This window comes from Lissotriton vulgaris, chromosome 3_1, assembly GCF_964263255.1.
Source record: "Lissotriton vulgaris chromosome 3_1, aLisVul1.2, whole genome shotgun sequence".
Taxonomy (NCBI): domain Eukaryota; kingdom Metazoa; phylum Chordata; class Amphibia; order Caudata; family Salamandridae; genus Lissotriton; species Lissotriton vulgaris.
In genome coordinates, this window is record NC_141689.1 from 371,070,915 (window position 1) to 371,090,003 (window position 19,089).

The following is a 19,089-nucleotide window of genomic DNA, read 5'->3' on the forward strand; positions in this document are numbered from 1 at the left end:
CAAATGTATTAGGGACCTAGCGGTTCTTCCCCTTACAACCTCCCTGATTCTGCACCGATTAGATCTAGGTCTGAGCCCCATTTCGGAGGTTATTACTTTAAGACCACTCCTATTTTGGAGGAGAATTTGGTCAACCCCAGAACTGGCCCCATATAGACAAGCATTAGAATAACTTCTGGGGATGCCGGGGGCTAAAAGCCTACCTTGGTGTTATTACCTCAGGGTCACTCTAACTAGTATAGGATCGACTTCTCTATGGGAAGATCCTCTAACAACCTCTCTGTCAATTTCCAAGAAGAAACTTGTTGATTGATTCAGGGACTTTAGACTTTCCTCTCGTACTAAGGGTCTAACTATGGGCAACTTAACTAGGAATTTTATACAGATTAAAGATGTTTATAGATACAAGACTTTCTTAGACGAGATTCAGCCATTATTTGCCAGAAAGTTGTATCTGCAGTTCAGGCATGGTTCAATTCACCTGCGCACTTTTACTGGTGCCTGGTTGAGGGAAATAGATCAGAAATGCCCTTCCTGTGGAACAGCAGAAGAACCCAAGGCACATGCACACTTCTTTTGTCCAGCACATAAAAGAGAAAGACAAATGTGGATAGTACAGATCTGTAGGAACCTAGGGATCCCTAACCACCTTGAGGCCCTTAGAATACTGAAATATGAACTCCACCACACAATAGTATTTGCAGCATCTAGATTTCTCTTTTCTATATGGTGTGTTAGGAAAAGGTTCCTAGGACAAGGGATGGACAATCCTCTTTGATCAGTAGAGAGGGGTTCACTAACAATGAAACCTAGGGCTTATGCTGTCATGCCACTTGATTTTGACATTATGTAGGGGGCCATGAAAGCAACTAATCTTAGTTCAAGGTATATTTTTAATCCTACATCTTAATTTAATATGCATCTTAATGCATACTTATTAGACATATGTGTTTTTAATGATTTGATGAACTTTTATGGTTTTTAAAAGTCGAATTAAACACTTAGGGCCCCTTTAGAATGGCGGGCGGATTGCCTCACTGGGCGGGCGGTAGTCACCGCCGGCCCGGCCGGGGCAAGCCACCCGCCATCCCTGTAGAAAAGACCCCCCCGCCATATTACAATGGCTGCGGGGTCTGCGGCGGACGGAAAGACCGTCCGCCTCTTTTCCGCCCAGTCGACATGTCGACCGGGCGGAAAACGGTTCAATATAGTCTGAAAGACACTGCCAGCCATATTAGAATGTGCACTTTTTAATGCCTTTCCCTGGTGGCATTGTCGTCACGGAAAGGCATGCAGAGTCTGCTTGGGGGTGCCCGTTGCGGGCTCCCATGTGTTCTGGAGGGGTGGGGGGTGCAACCCCCCTGCCTTTCAAAGAACAACGTGGCAGGCAGCGCTCGGTGCCTGTCACGTTGTGCTTTGAAAAGCACAACATGCATTTTTAGCATTGCAGCTGGCGGTAATTTCAGCACCACCCGCCGCAATGCTAAAAATATGAGATGCGCCCACCAGTGTGGCGGGCCTATCATAATGGGGTGTGTGGGACCGCTGCTAGCATTGCGGGCGGTCCCATTCCCCACTGGTATGGCGGGCGGACTTTGTCCCTTAATGTATGAATAAATGTATATAATACATACAAACCGAGTGACATTACGGACCCTTTAGGAGTTCTTTTTACGGTTTCTGTTTTTGAGGTTTTTATCTCTTGAGTTTGATCTAAGTCGTGGGTAGCATCTGCCAATTGCTGTCTTATGACTGACTTTTTCTAATATATGTACACTGGTATTTTGATATGATCTGCTTTTATGATCTTTTACACATGTGTAATGTCTCTTGTGAGTAGTAGAGTAGGTAAAGCTAAATGTAGGATAACAGGTGGAGGTAAGGGGTCTATGAGAGGACATGGAGTCAGCCCAGGTAGAGAGGAGGAAGCAAGTCAGGCTACTATGGTATGGAATATAATTCCTCTGTGGCAGTGGAAATGTTGGGTGTTACCCCTTCTACCAAAACTTGTTGTATTTCCTCTGTTGGCATGGTGTCCCTGTGGAGATTGAAAAGAGAGAGAAAGACAGACAGAGAGAGATAAAAGACAGAGAGAGTAAGTGAAAGAGAAAGATAGGAAGAAGCCCACAGTCCATTTATGTATGTAATCATTTACTATAGATTATTGATTGATATTGGATGTGCAGTACTCTTATGTTAAACATTATACTACAATATGTTAATTTCAAACAACGCTGCTCAAGGTGGATGTTACACATGCCTTCTTGTTACAAGTGTTGTGAAGGCTCCGGGAGTCATGGTCTATTCCATGCATATGATTCCCTGGCACCTAGCAATCCACATCAGCAGACATGAGTGTGTTATCAATAGCTGACATTATGGCATAAAGCCATGATAAATAGCATTCCAGTTGTTTCTTGTTTGACAGCTATACCATTCCAGACGAAGAGTAAACATGTGCAAATTAGTATGTGTCCTGAATAATCCTACAGCTAGGCTATGTCCATTATGAAAGTGAGCACGAACCTCAGACTGATTTTAGCCTTGTTGGGCCGCATAAGTGAAGTGCATCATGGTGTTCGGTGACTAAATATCGAGGGACATAATATAGAATGCCCAAAATATCGACTCCAAAATATCGAAGTACAGAATATAGAATCACTATCTACAAACAGGTAAGTACTAAAATATTGAATCCAAAATATAGATTGTCAAAATATAGTTAACTAAAATATCGAATTTTTAAGTGTATCAAAAATAATATAAAAGTAATTAAATATTAAAAACAATAAAATAAAACATACGTAAAATAATGTAAAAAAGCTTAAAATGTAAAAATAATAAATGTAATGTAAAAAAAGTAGAGATTTTGTTGGATAGTGAGAGGGTAAAAATTACCATTCCCACTCCAGTGAATGCAACAGTAGGAAAAGCGTTGGATAGCGTAGGGGTAATAATTACTATTCACACTCCAGTGAGTGCAACAGTAGGGAAAACGCTGGTTAGCGGGAGGGTTAATATTACTATTCCCACTCCAAAGGGTGCAACAGTAGGGAAAGCGTTGAATAGTGGAAGAGTAAAAATTACTATTCCCACTCCAGTGAGTGCAACAGTAGGGAAAGCGTTGGATAACGGGAGGGTAAAAATTACTATTCCCACTCCAGAGAGTGCAACAGTAGAGAAAGCGTTGGATAGCGGAAGAGTAAAAATTACTATTCCCACTCCAGTGAGTGCAACAGTAGGGAAAGCGTTGGATAACGAGAGGGTAAAAATTACTATTCTCACTCCGGTGAGTGCAACAGTAGGGAAAGCGTTGGATAGCATAGGGGTAAAAATAACTATTCCCACTCCAGTGAGTGCAATAGTAGGGAAAGCGTTGGATAGTGGGAGGGTAAAAATTACTATTCCCACTCCAGTGAGTGCAACAGTAGGGAAAGCGTTGGATAGCGGGAGAGTAAAAATGACTATTCCCACTCCTGAGAGTGCAACAGTAGGGAAAGTAATGATTTAATTTCAAAATAGGATTACATTAATTATCAATACCAATTAAAATTAATTAAAAATAATTACCATTTAATAAAAATGGATTACCAATTAACTAACATTAATTACCAATCAATACAAATTAATTACCAATTAATAATTAATTATCAATACATATAAATACAAATATTTACTTTATTACAAATAAATTACTTCCCACCCTATTCCCTCTCCAAATAATAACAAATACAACTAACATAATTATCAATTAATCAATTAATAAAAATTATTAATCAAAATAATAATTAATTATCAGCAATTAATTATCAATACATATAAATAAATACAAATATTTACTTAATTACAATTAAATTACTTCCCACCCTATTCCCCTATAAACCCACAACCCGCTCCAAATAATAAATATTGCAATTAACATAATTATCAATTAATCAATTATTAAAATGTAATTACCAATTAATAACAATGTAATTACCAATAAATAATTATCAATCAATTAATTATCAATACATATAAATAAAAAATCATATTTAATTTACTATAATTAAATTACTTCCCACCCTATTCCCCTATAAACCCACAACCCGCTACGCAATTAAATTACGCAAAAATTAAATTACTTAAAATTCCTTACTTAAAAAAAATTAAACATACATTACAAAAATAATACATCATTTTAACACATATACTACCATACATAACACAAAAAAAAACGGTATTATGGAAATCGATATTTTAAATTGGATATTATGGAAATCGATATTTCCTACCCCAATTTCGATATTCTGACTGACTATATTTTGGTGATTCGATATTCTGTCCTATCTATATTTTGGAGTCGATATTCTGGCCTGTCTATATTTTGGATTCTATATTTTGGTTGTTCAACGCATCAGGGATACTATAGTACAACAAGCAAAGGATCCACATCTGGACATAACACTTGTACTGATGGTATCACACTGAAGCACAACATTTGTGGCTGGAATGCCTAAATAATTCTTAACTTCTGGCAATCACTCAGAGAGGCATTCCAGTCCATTGCCTTTTTGCCCACTACACTGTTCGAAACTAGGAAATCACATGTGACTCAGCCTCGGTCCTGTTACATTTGAAACAATGTAGTCCAAATCTTCAGGCCGAACCCCCTTTGAATGAGAACCAAGGCAAAACCCAGATTTTTAATAGGCATGGCATAGACCATTATGGTATTAACCATTCAATTTTTAATTACCCACAAAAATTCCCTCCAAATCAGCGTTCCCATAACCTTAATACAGAACATCAGGGTTTTAACATTCCAACCTTTAACCATACAGCTAGTGTAACTATTGTATGGGGGTGACTTCAACCTGCATCCTTGTACACACAGTAAGAGTATCATCTGTGGGATGGTGGATGAATACGAAGAGCCAATTGTGCATTTTAGCCATACTCACACGGGGGCATACTTGAATGAAGTGCTCTCAGATTTGGGACTCTTGTTGGTTAATAAACTAAATATGAACTCCCATCGGCTAGACCCAACCTTTTTGGGGAGGGGTAATGAGACAACTGTAGATTACATCTTAGTACCAAATTCTCTGGCCAATAGAGTCATGAGTTTCTACCTATTGGTAAACACACTAAGTGACCACAGTGCTCTTAGCCTAGAACTCCTTCTAGTACATGCCCAGCCTTCCCCTCAGATTATAGCTAGTGCCTTAACCCAGAATACTCTGCATTTAGCTAAAACAAATGGATATTCCCTAAGATGGGAAAGATAGACGCCGGGGAAATAACCAGAAAAGTGATACGTGCGGTCTATCCGTCTATAGTTAAATGCCTAGATCTGGGAGTTACGGGGGAGGAAGTCCTACATAACTTTGAGGTAATTCTAGAAAAAATAAATGAATCATTAACAGTTAAGACACAAAGAGATTGCCCCAGGAAAACAGGATGGTTTAACCATAAATGTACGGCAGCACATAAAAAATGTAAACTAGCTCTAAACAAAACTAATAGAGATCCAGAAAAAATAAGAATTTTAAGAAAGCTCTATAACATAGTTTGTAAGGAAAGGAAGGCCGAACTAAAACAAGCCCTATGGGACCAACTGCATAAAAGTTCTATTGATAAGAACAGTGAGGCATTCTGGAGGGTGGTAAAAGCACCTTTTTTAATAGATCGTAAAACCTTCCAACTATAGAAGTAGCCATCGAGGCATCGGCCTGGGTGGAACATTTTTCGAAAATATTCATGAAAGGCCCGGAACTAGTAGGGATTGACACAGTATCTAGTGGTAGCGCCTCTATGATGGTATATCCCATTTCGCTAAAAATCGCCATAAGCGAGGTTCTCCAAGCGTTAAACGCAATCAGAAATGGGAAAGCCCCGGGTCCAGATGGGGTTCCCGTAGATTTTCTCAAACACAAAACGGACCTGTGGGCCCCAATATTGACTAGGGTGTTCAGGGCAGCAATGAAGAATGGTTTGCTGGCCTCCTGGACTAAATCCATCATGGTCCCTATTTTTAAGAAAGGAGAGAGGCATCAGGTATCCTGTTATCGCCCAATCTCACTGCTGGACTCGCTGGGAAAGGTGCTGGGGAGAATAGTGCTTGAGCGTTTACAGCAATGGGCTGACGATGGTGGGATCCTCTCTGACCTCCAGTTCGGGTTCCGGGAGGGTTTCGGGACGACAGGGCAAGCCCTAAATTTATCAATACTGCTGGGTAAATACGTTTGTGCAAAGCAGGGCAGGTTATACATTTTTTTTTAAACACTTTATTGAGGTCAGTAAAGCAATCCACATTATCATCAAACAAATATATATCATGTACATAGGAATAGCAAGTGTCACAGTCAACATAACAAAGTGTACATGTAATTGTCCATTTGGATCGCGTAGTAGAATATCGTGAATGTAGCAGTGTAAACTTTTTCTGATAAGGCAACAGGTATGAATATATACCAAAACAAATTGCACGAAAATTAAAAGAAAGATAAAATAAACAGAAATCATATTTGTTATCTTGCGAGAACAACACTTCAATGCAGCCAGTGTAACAATAAGCATTACTATTGGCAACAACCACATTAGAGCAAAAACAGATGATGTCCTGTACCACCCTTCAAGAATATGTGCAACTATTGAGAGCCAACACACGTGGTTGATGACAGAACGTTCCGCGGGATGGACCCAGCACAACACAACTGCCTGCAACCACAGGGAGAAACGGCCCCAGTGCCAGGAAAGGTGAGGAAACCCCAGCCCACAAGAACCAGGCCACAACCCACATGGGGAAGAAGCGCGCCGCAACGAAGTCAACACCAAAGCGGGTTCAAAGAAGGAGGGCTCCACGTTCTAACCCACCCCGGTCGGAGTGTTGGGATGTAGGGATTGAGATGGTGCCACCCCCGCCCTCCCGGCTAGATATTGGTGATATGGACCCCAAATGTCCACGGGACGGGAGGAGGTTGGGAGCTGTTTCGAATATTCCACACTGTTCACATTACAGTACGCCACACTCCTGAGCCACGATGTGACCGTGGGAGCGCGCCGCGAGCACCAAAGCAGCGGCACCTCCCGTTTGGCCAGCAAGAAGCAAATGGACGCCAATTTGTGAGTTTTGCGAGGGAAATTGGACACATAACCCAGCAGGGCAATCTCAGGCGTGACAGTCAACGATTGATCCAGCATTTCACCCAGAGTTCTGTGTACCTCAACCCAGTAGGTGTACAATCTCGGGCAGGTCCAGGAAAGGTGTGCAAAGTCAGCCTGAGGGGCGTTGCACTTAGGGGCAGGTGTGGGTTCTGGTGGGGTCAATCCTGTGTGCAAGCGCCGGTGTGTAGTACAGCCTCCGAAGGAATTTAAAATGTATGAGTTTGTGCCTGCTATTCATGGAGACCTCCCTGGTCATGACACAACACGCATCCCATTGATCGTCTGTCATCTGTGTGCCTATATCAAGTTCCCATGCGGTGCGGACCGCTTCATCCGACGTGGGAAGTGAAAACAAGCACAATTTGTAGAGTTTGGACACCATGTGAGCCCCTGATGTGTTCTGTATGATGTGTGTAAGGGCTGGATTATCATCAGGCGGGAGAGGGAATGTAGAGAAAGGAGCTCTCAACAGCGCCCGCACTCTTGTAAGTACAAATGTATCCATAAAGGTACGATCAGTGAAGCGGGGGTCTTCAGTTATCGTAAAAGCGTGGCCATTGGGGAACAGGTCGCCAATCATGTGCAGCTGGAATTTCGATAGCGATCTGCGTATCACCATTTCGCCCGTTATAGGGAGTCAGTTGGAATTGGGCAGCGGGAGGGCGGAAGAGTACAGCATGTCAATGTGCAGCAAGCGCCTGAGTTTGTCCCAAGCCCAAGTCGTTGTGGTGAGTGGGAGTATGTCATGTGGTTCACGGGGGAGACCCTTGGGAAGAATCGTCGTGAGGTTTACCGGGAGCGCCGCGTCAGCCTCAGGCCTCAAATGCGGAATCCTGGCGTCAGGATGATACCAAGAGTGTGCGTAGGAGCACTGGGCGACCAGGTAGTAAAGGTAGAAATCCGGGACCCCAAAGCCACCCCGCTCGTATGGTAGAGTCAGCGTGCGACATGCTAGTCTTGGGCGTTTTCCCCCGCACACCAATCTCAGCAGGGCAGTGCGCAATTGTGTAAAAAAAACCTTGTTAAGGGGAATCAGAATATTATTGAAAAGGTACAAAAACCGGGGGAGAACCACCATCTTAACAATGGGGATGCGCCCAGCCATTGACAAAGGGAGACGGAGCCACCTGTCGATGTTATCCTCCGGAAAGTCGAGGGCTTGTCCGTAGTTCAAGCGGATAATGGGCACGGTGTCAAGATGTATATGTATCCCCAGATATTTGACAGATTCTTCACACCATTCCAGCGGGAGGGAGCAGGGCCATTGCACGGTGGCCGGGGTGAGAGGAAACAATTGTGACTTGTGCCAATTGACCCTGAGGCCCGAGTACTCACCAAAGGGTGCAATCTCAGATAGCAGGGGTTGTAGATTGGCCTCCGGAGTACGGACATATAAAACCATATCGTCCGCATAGAGCGAGACCAATAGAGGGCTCGTGCGGAATTGAAGTCCTCTGTGAAGATGCTTTTCCTGTAAGTGTCGCACCAGGGGGTCCATTGCCAAAATAAAGAGCAAGGGAGACAAGGGGCATCCCTGGCGGGTATCTCTGGAGAGAGTGAATCTGTCGGTGATGGTGCCGTTTAGGCGAAAATGGGCCGCGGGAGCAGTGTACAGCAGCTCCACAGTCGCGACAAACATCGCGGGCATGCCCATCCTTCGCATCACGTCCAGAAAAAAGGGCCACTCAAGAGTGTCAAAAGCCTTTTCGTGTCTAAAAGGACCGCGGCAGCAGGGGTGGCTGGGTCGATTCTGTGTAGAACCGAAAAAATCATGCAAAGGTTCAGTGATGTTGACCTCTGAGGGACAAAGCCCGACTGTGCCGGCGATATAATGGCGTTAACCAGCAGCGCTAGCCGCATCGCCAACACTTTGGCCAAGATCTTATAGTCCAGGTTTAGGAGTGAAAGTGGGCGGTAGGAGCTGCAGACCGTGGGGTCGCGTCCTGGTTTGGGCAACAAAACTATGACCGCTTCGCGGAGCGTCGGAGGAAGAATACCAGATTCCAGGGCTTCGGCGTACACTTCCATAAGTATGGGCACTAGTTTTTCCTTATATGCCTGGTAAAAATCGTCCGTGAAGCCATCCAGGCCAGGTGCCGAGGACCCCTTTAGGGAGTCGATCGCTTCCGCAATCAATTCCGGAGTGATGGGATGGGCCAAAAAATCTTGCATGTATTTCTCCAGGAACACCATAGCGATTTCCTTAATGTACGGCTCCGGGTCGCGACGCTCCGTCATTAGGGCAGACTTGTAAAGATGCCGATAGTAGGTCAAAAAGGTGTTGCAAATGGCGGGGTAGTAAAATGACGGTCGCCCTGCGCATCCGCTATTTCAGTAATATATGCCGCTTGTCGGGGAGGGTGCAATAGCTGAGCCAGCAGTCTACCCGGCCGATCGCCCTCACCGTACCGGCGCGCCGTATGGTATTTGCTCAAATACTTCCATTCCTTGTCTGCCGCGTCCCTGAACTCTAGGAGCAATTCGAGGCGATGCGCCTCGTGGCCCGGGGAAGGGTCAGCAAGGATTACAGTCTCAACGGCCAACAACTCTTTTTCTAGGCGGGACAGAGTAGGACGGATGTCTCGCAGCGCCCCAACATGTTTGGTGATGCACACCCCCCTTATGGTAGCCTTGAACCCCTCCCACAGTGTGGCCCAAGTGGTCACAGATCCAGTATTAAGTTTGAAGTAGTCCTCAATTGCAGAACGAATCTATTCTGTGAAGACTGGGTCCGCCAATGCCCTCCCAGGGAATCTCCACTGCCGTTCGTAACCGCCCAACCTAGGGACTGCGAGGGACAGGACCACAGGGGAATGGTCTGTGAGAGTGCGGGGAAGAGTGTTATGATCAGTGACCCATCCCGCTAAGCCCGGAGAAAGTAGCCAGTAATCTATTCTGGTGCTAGTGTTGTGGTAGCTGGAGTGATGGGTGAAAACAGGAGAGTCAGAGTGTAGCTTGGCCTCTATGTCCAGAAGTGAGAAATGGGAGCAAATAGACGCCACCGCAGCGCGGGCGAGTGGTTTGCGATCAGGGGAGGGGGACGTGCTATCCCTACCGGTGTCCATCAGCATGTTGAAATCGCCCCCTAGCGCCAGCATGTCTATGTCGGAGTGCAAAAGTTAGAGGTACAGGGCCTCGAAACAGGCCGGGGAGTCAATATTTGGACCGTAGACCACCACAAAAGCAATCTTATGGCCAAACAATAGGCCAGAGATCAGCGCATACCTGCCCTCACCATCAATTGTACTATTCATGAAGACAAAGGGAATCCGTTTATGTATTAGAATTGCCACTCCACGCGCATATCTACTGTAGCATGAAAACACTCTGCGGGAACCCCAACCCCTTGCAAAGGAGGCCGTGTCCGCGTGAACAATGTGAGTCTCCTGTATAAAAAGAACATCGGTTTTATGTCTTTCAGCATATTGCAGAACCTGTTTCCGTTTACGGGTGGAATTCAGCCCCCGAACATTCCATGTCATCAATGTCAGACTAGAAGGACCAACCTGTAAACCTATCCGGGCCATAACGTCATATCAAGGGCTGTAAGCAAGAAGTAGTCATTCAACAAGCCGACACCATGCCTCTCGCAATCAGACAACAACGAAAAAAAAGGAACCAAAAAAAATACACACATCCCCTCCCCCACCCACCACCCAGCCTCCCAGCACCCCAAGAGAGGCAGAACCCAACTAGCTTCTGAACAACGGTGCAGAGTAACAATAAACAATGATACAGAGCATCTAGACATTTCTGCAGATTTAAGCGTAACAAGCCCCAGAAAAAAGAGCAAAACATGTAGGCATACGCCATGGTGGGAAAAAACGCCATCCCCGAGCGGGCATCCCAACAGCACAAAATTGGAGATGTTAGCAAGTATGAAAATCCGGATGTGATGGACCACCCCATCAAACCAACAAGCAGCCATGTCTAAAGTGTCACAGGCAATCAGCCCCGGCCAGTGTCCGCAAATAAATCCACGCTAGCTTGTGTGTCCGGCTGCTGCGGAGAGTTAGGTCTGGAGCCAGAAGCCGAACCCGGACCCTGTTTGTATGAGTGGCAGAAGTCTTGGGCCTCAGCCGGGGAATCAAAAATACGGAACCTGCCATTAATGTCTACTTTCAGACGGGCTGGATAAAGCATACTGTATTTCAAGCCGAGATTGCGGAGAGCCACCTTGACACTGGTGTACTTCCGTTGCGCTTCCTGCACCATCAAAGTGTGGTCCGGAAAAAAAAAAAGGACAGCTTGCTCCCCTGCCACTGTACCTCCCCATCTCCCGTGCAGCCCGGAGGGCAGCATCGCGGTCTCGAAAGTTCATGATCCTAGCGATGATGCGCCGGGGCAGTTGCCCCGTACGTGGTCTAGGCCCCAAGGACCTATGAGCCCTTTCCACCACGAAGCCAGCCGTGAAAGTGTCCTTGCCAAACAATTCAATGAGGAGCTTCTCCACAAAGGTGTTGAACCGGCCCGTGGCAGTTGTCTCCGCCACGCCAAGGATTCGAATATTATTACGCCGGCTCCGTGCTTCTAAGTCCTCATTCTTGATGGCCACGTCCTTAAGAATCTTCTCGACCCGTTCCAGCCTTTTCAGCGCCTTGGAGGACCCGTCTTCCAAATCAGATATTCTGGACTCCGCTAAGTCCAGGCGCCGGTCGTGGGCCTTTACTGTGGAGCCAATGTCAGACAGTTTTTTCTCCAGACTATCAAAGCGAGTGTCCAGTGCCTTAATGCCAGCACGCATCTCCCCCATCAAGGCGGCCATCATGGATGTTGCATCGCCATTGTTCTGTGCCCTCTGTGCGCTAGGAGCCGCACCCGGAGGGGGATCAGCGGCAGGCAGTGGAGTCTTGTCAAAATTAAGCGTCCTCTGGGCCGGGTCTTTTTTCCCCATCGCTGTGGACGTGAGGCGGGGCCGCAGACGCAGCGACAGTGGCGGAGAGCAGGGATCAATGGTAGGGCAGGCGATCAGCGTCAACCTCCACCAGGGCAAGTGTAGTATAAAATGTGCGGCAGGCAAGTGATTAGGCCTCAGACCAGGGAAGTCAGTTCAATGAAACGTGAGCCAGACACAGGCAGCCCAACGGAGCGCCTCCGGGCCTTCTCCACGTGCAGGTCGTCGCCACCTCAATCGTGGGTGTGCACGAGGAATCACGGTGTAGCATCACAAGGCAGCGCAGGTGAGTGTAGCACAGAGGCATGGCGGGGCCGCTGAACAGCACCAGAGATCTCCCCCAGCCCTCCCAGCAGCCGCATGACCCGCCCCCTCCCGCAGGGCCCACCCCAGATCCGCGCGAGCCCGTAATCCAGGCCCCGGCTCCCTCACACAGTCGGGCCGAAGGCCCCAGCCGCAGTCGGGGACCGGGGAACCAGGGAAACGGGGACCGTGCAGCAGCAGCGGCGCCCCCGTCAGCCCAGCGGGGAGTATAACAGAGGGGGGGGTCGCGGCCGCCAAGGCTGAGCGGGACTCAACCGGCGCTCCAGCGCATTAGGGAAGATGGCGCCGATTCCCGAAGGCCTCAGATCCCCTCCGCCGTGTTCACTGCGTCCGGCCGCTCCCGCGGCTCGGAAATGGCACCTCAGCAGTCCTCAGTCATCCGGAGGCAGGAACCAGCACTTGGTGTGGCCAGGGGCTCCAGTTCACATCCCCGCTTGCCGTTTTCGGGCGCCCGCTCGGAGGAGCTTCACTGCAGAGCAGCCATTCCGCTTGCCGCCGTGGCCACACCCCCCAGGGCAGGTTATACATGGTGTATGTTGACTTGTCTGCTGCTTTTGACTGCGTCTCCCATACAAAATTGTGGTCCATCCTGTTATCAATGGGCGTTGATGCCCCTCTGGTTGATTTCTTGAGGGAATTATATTAGAATGCCTCAGCGAGGGTACTTTTTGGCTTAAAGGGCGAGCTGTCTGAGTCATTTAGAGTAGAGCGTGGTGTCCAGCAGGGTTGTGTCCTGGCCCCCTTTCTCTTTTCACTTTATACAAATGGTCTGGAGGTGGCAATGTTGAGGGGGGGCCAGGATCTACCGCAAGTAAGAAAACGCCGGATCCCCGCTCTGCTCTATGCGGACAATGTGTACCCCACGCGAACTACAGAAGGCCCTGGATAGGTATGCTACCTTCATGGGGAACCTTGATTTACGAATAAATATAAAAAAGACCTATGTAATGGTAGCTGGTTTAGGAAAAAAAGGGGGTAAAGATATATTCCTTAATAAAGAAAAACTCGAAGTTACTGGCCAATACCCCTATCTAGGTATCATAATTGATGACAGATTAAACTGGAAACCCGCAATCGAGGCCAGGAAACACCATTTAATGTGAGAAATTGCTGCACTGATAGGTTTTTCGTAGAAGATGGGAAAAAGGCCACCCGTAGAATTGTTACATATCTACAGAGCAAAATGCCAGACGATAGCACTGTATGGGGCTGGATTGTGGGGGCATGATAATACTAGCTCCCTACAGGTGGCGGAGAACACTTTTTTAAGATTTTTACTAGCGGCACCCAAATGCGCTTCTACCTTTGCGCGTCATACGGAATTGGGGATCCCGTATTTAGCGGATTTGGCAAAAATACAACCACTTTTACTTTGGTGACGTATCTGGACATCAACGGAAAATACACTTACTAAGCAAATAGTGGCAGATTGTATGTCATTAGACTATTCAGTTAACATCAGCTGGCTTATGTATGTGAAAAGGTTTCTGACTGATCTTGGGCTCTGGGATTATTATTCTGCACCTGAGACGATTTCCGAAATATCTAGAAAGGAATTGAAAGCGAAAGCACTGAGCCTCCTAGAAGAGCTGCGTTTCGCCACGGAAGCAAGAAAAGCTACTGTTCAACACTCAATGGCGATCCAGACTGTCCGTTCAATTCAACCATATCTAACATATGATTTGTCACAATTTGAGCGATTTCTGTTGGTTAGATTTAGACTCAACACCTTTCATCGACTAGTGGTATTTCCAGTCCAAAACACTTGGGATCGTATCCTTTCATTTTGTCCATGTGATGGAACATCAGAGCAATCAACTATTCACACTGTTCTGTTCTGTAAATTTTATGATGGTCATCGTAAGCTTTGGTTGTTACCGCTGTTAAAAACATTGGATGTTAGAAGATGTCGCCCAGCCATGCTGCACCTGCAGTTCCCAGAGACTGAAAGGATTTGTAAATACATTGTGACATTAATGAAATGTATTTTTAAACATAGAGTAAACCTTTGATAAGTCTTACCTCTATGAAAATATATGAATTTTAGAAATCTAGAATGCTGACGTACTAGCTAACATGGTTAGGGATCCCCGATGCTCCATACGGATAAAACATTTCATATGAATTGTAATATCCTTCGTTTTTAACTATGTATAATTGTTGTTTTTACTTGTGACATTGCTTTTATGGGTTTTTTATGTATTTTAAAAACCGAATAAAGAAATACTAGTACAATAGACCAGGTTCCAGCTTTTTGGCTTCATCTGTGAGACTGCATCTCAGGGACTATGTTAGATCAAGAAGAGGGACCATTTGTGAGCTTATCCATCATACTTACGTGAAACAGAAGGAGTGGAATGCTCTCAAAAGCTTAAGCCATGTATAAGTATAATACCTCAGGTGCATTCTAGTGGAGCTTTTATTTGCCCACTATGCCATTCCAGACAAGGAGCAACCATATGCAAATCAGACCGGGTTTGCTCCAGGATGAAGAGTCTAGACTGAATTGTTAGGTGATAACTCCACTGAACACAACTTCCGACTGGTTTTCACCTTCCTGAGCCTCATCAGTGAGGTGCAGCTTGGATTCTGTCTCACAGCAATCACAGGGCCCATGCACAGGCACAACCATTGCACTTATGGCATCACATTGGGAATACGAAATTAGATGGATGGAATGCTTGAAAAAGTCTAATCTGCTAGTATTGCTTGGGACACATTCTAGTCCATCATTGTTTGCCCACTGTGTCACTCTTTATAGTAATCAACAATAAGCAAATAATTATTGATTCTCATCCCCTATAGTCCATACCACGTTTTTTTCCTGTGAATAGAAGCCACCTATACTAGTTTTGACCTTGTTGGGCCTAATTGGTGACATACAGTGTGATCCCATGGCCCGAGGAGCACAGGACCCATGTCTTGTCATACCCTTTGGAGTTAGAGTATCAGATTTAAATGCAACATGTAATTGGTGGGATTCTTACAAAAGCCTAAGGGCTCGAATATGACTTTGGCAGTGAAGCGCCGGCTGTCCGCCAGCACAGTAAGGCCAAAGCCACGCAAGGACCGCCCGCCTGATTACGAGTTCAACTCGTGCAGGCGGATCGTCCTTTTGCCTTTCCCACGACGGTGCCCTGAAAAGGGACACCACAATGGAAACGGCAAAAATGTTCCAGCACGACATGGACTGTGAAGTCCATGCCATGCTGGAAATGGGGGTGCAAGTAGACACGGAGGGCACATGTTGTGCCTCCCTGAATGCATCCCCATGGGCCTCCTTTGTTTCCCCACTGCCAGGTAAAAGCTGACAGCGGAGGAACTCGTAATATACTTAGCGGGACTGCGCCAATCCTGCTCAGCATGTTGGCTTGCCCCTACACCGAGCCACCGCCAGGGAATGGCAGTTCCCTGGTCCACCACTTGAATGACTCACAAAGTCGTAATCAGGTGGACGAACAACCGCCACCGCGAGTTTAGTGGTCCTTGGACCACCAGAATCATAATAAAGCCCTTGGGCGCAGGCGGTCCCTTGTGGTAAAAAAAACTGTGATTTTGTGGACCTTGCATCCAAAGAAGTCTTTATTAAATCAGGCTCAGGAGCTTTAAACTCAACCATTTCATAGGCTAGCTGTGACCTCTATGCTGAGCTATGTATTTTATAGCAAACATCCTAAAGTAAATGAAGAAATGTATAAAGAAAATGTCATGATTCTCCTTTTATATTTCTTTCTTTTGTATCGCTTTACAAGTTGTGATGGAACCAGATACACTTACCGAGGGCCTGTTAAAATGGCACCAGTAACTTTGATGACTTGATAGAGCGTTGTTCTTGTTTTTTAAAGTGGTCTTTTAAAATCAGTACTTTATTAATAATTTCTCACAGGTCTGATTTAAGCACTACATTTGCATTCGCCTCATTTTGCCACTCCACTTGGAATACTCAATTTAAACGGGATTTTAAATTAACTGGAACAGCAGCATCCTTACTTTTAGGGGTCCTCACTGTCAAATGCATCTCTAAAATAGGTTACTCTAAAGAGGCAATCTACATTCATTATCCGTTGATATGTTCTAATGCTGTGCCAGTTAAAATCCCTGTCCTTCTCATGCAAATACAATGAACCTTAAAAGGTTATTCGGAAAAGGTTCCGCTTTCCATCAACCCTATTTAGCATTATATTCTAACTGATCAGTATGTTTTATGATTTATTGTAATGGTTTATCTTAACCTTCAAAGGAGAAGGGAGGGGCTGCAAGCCAACTTAAGCCAGACCCAAGTACCCAGAATCAATTCTGAATGGATATTGCATGCAACAGGTGACCCTAGGGTGGAAAAAAGTGGAAGAGCTGAAGTAAGTAGCGGATTCATCTGAATTATCCCTAAGTTATTTAAGACTAATGACCTTCATTTCAATGTATTTTTTATCTAGGATATCGTTCGCCCTTTCAAACACTCGTTGGGGTCTTTGGCTGATCTCACAACCCTTGTGTTAGTACCATGGAACATCAGGGCCGGACTGGCCATAGCGGGCACCGGGCAATCCCCCGGTGCGCCGCACGGGTGGGGGCCGGTTTTGGGCCGCTGGGGGCCGTTTCTGGTACAGGGCCATCTTTGCAGCATAGCTGCAAAATGGGTCCTGTACCAAAATCGGCCGAAAACCGGCCCCGGCCAAGAGCTCGGCGGCACCTCCAACCCCCCTGCCCCCCTCCCCCCCTCGAGTGGGGAGGGGGGCCAGGCGAGCACTTTGCCAGGGCCGGTTGTGGTTCCCAGTCTGACCCTGCGGAACATCCAGTTATGTGTATGCTTTATAAACATGGTAAATATATAAATGAACACTTATCACCAGCGTGACAATATTGCTGAAATTCTAGGAATGACCTGGAATGTACGTTGATCCCACCAACACTTGATAAGGCAATAACGCTAAAAATCTTTCAGTAAAATAGAACGTTTTTGAGGCATGTCCACGCCTCCAAGTAAAATGATGTACTGCACAGCTGAAATGCTGTCATTCTAGAAAAAGACAAATATCACAGTCACCACCAAAGTGTCCTGCTATTCATACTCATCGATTCCCGCTGTTCTATTCACTTTCCTCTATTCTTACCTATTGGGTATCTCAGACCTGATTAACCTGTTCCGCGCTCATGACGGAACCACTCCGTCATGAGCCACGGGCACGCTGTGCTAATGATGGAGAGGTTCCGTCACACCGCGGCCGCTCCGCCCACGCTGCATCAATTCCGCGCCTGCGCGGCTGAATTAATGAGCGGGTGGGGCCGTGACGGAACCACTCGGTCAAGAGCACAGCACGCCCGTGGCTCATGACGGAGTGGTTCCGTCACAAGCATGGCTGTGCCGTGCGACCCCCACCTCCCCCCCAGCGCCGCGGCGGAATTACCGCCGCGGCCAAGGGGTTAATAATGGTTTCAAATATGACTTTGGTATCAATCAATGTAGCTCCTCCATTGTCTACTCAGCATGACCAGGCATACTTCAATGGCCACTTCTTTTCCATTTTGCACACCTCTGCTTTCAGAAGATTGTTCCTGTTGAGAGAAAGCATATGCACTTGAATAAAAAATAAATCTATCACTTGCTTTTGCTGACAGAACTAAAGAATTTGATGCGAGTTTCTACTATTTTTAATCAACTAAGCCAAAATATACTCCTACATTTTGAGGGATGGAAACTAAATGTGGGCAATGATGTGATTAGTGTTATGTTGGTGTTTCTTGGCCAATCATTCCTCATCCACCTTTCTGCTGAAAATGGCCCTTTCTGCATGGTCACCCCCAAACCTTTTGCCTTACTCCTCCCCTTTATGCTAAATTCCTTTTTTCTGCTTTTACATCTCTGGCCACTTTACCATTGCTAACCAATGCTAAACTGCATATACTTTCTTCTTAAAACATGGTAACATTGTCTTATCCGCAACTGGCATATTTAATTTAATTATAAGTCCCTAGTAAAGTGCACTATATGTGCCTAGGGTCTCTCAATGAAATGCTACTAGTCGACCTGCAGCACTGATTGTATCACCCACTTCAGTAGCCCTTTAAACTTGTCTCAGACATCCCATCGCAGAGTCTGTTCAGGTAGTGTAAACTGCCATTTCAACATGGCACGTTAAACCGCTTGCTAGGCCCAAACCTTCTTTTTTATTACATATAAGTCACACCTTAGATACGCCCTGGACAGCCCAAGGGCTATTTTAAAAGTAGGACATGTACTTTTAAGTTTTACATGTCCTTGAACTGAAATACTCTCAAATCCGTTTTTCACTACTGCAAGAACTGACTCTCCCGTAGGATACAATTGGGATTGCATTATTACATTTTATAAGTGTAATTTCCAAATGGGACGACATGGGGCCCGCACATTTGGTGTCTTTGGAATTACAACTTAAAAACACAACTGATGGTGAAGTTGGATTTTAAATTGCAATTCTGAAAACGCTACTTTTAGAAAAGTGGCATTTTCTTACTGTAACCATTTGGTGCCTTCTGCCTGTCTCTGAATGCACGTTTGAGATGGGTGACAGCTAGCTTTGTGCATTCCCTTTAGACAGTCACCCACAAAGGGAGTTTAGGTGTAACTACTGGGCCATCCACATCTTGATGGGCCATCCTGTGCATGATGGTGGGGAGGAGCTGACACTTACACCTGAAAGGGCTGTGTCCTGTCCCTACAGATAGGGTTGCCCACCATCCGGTAG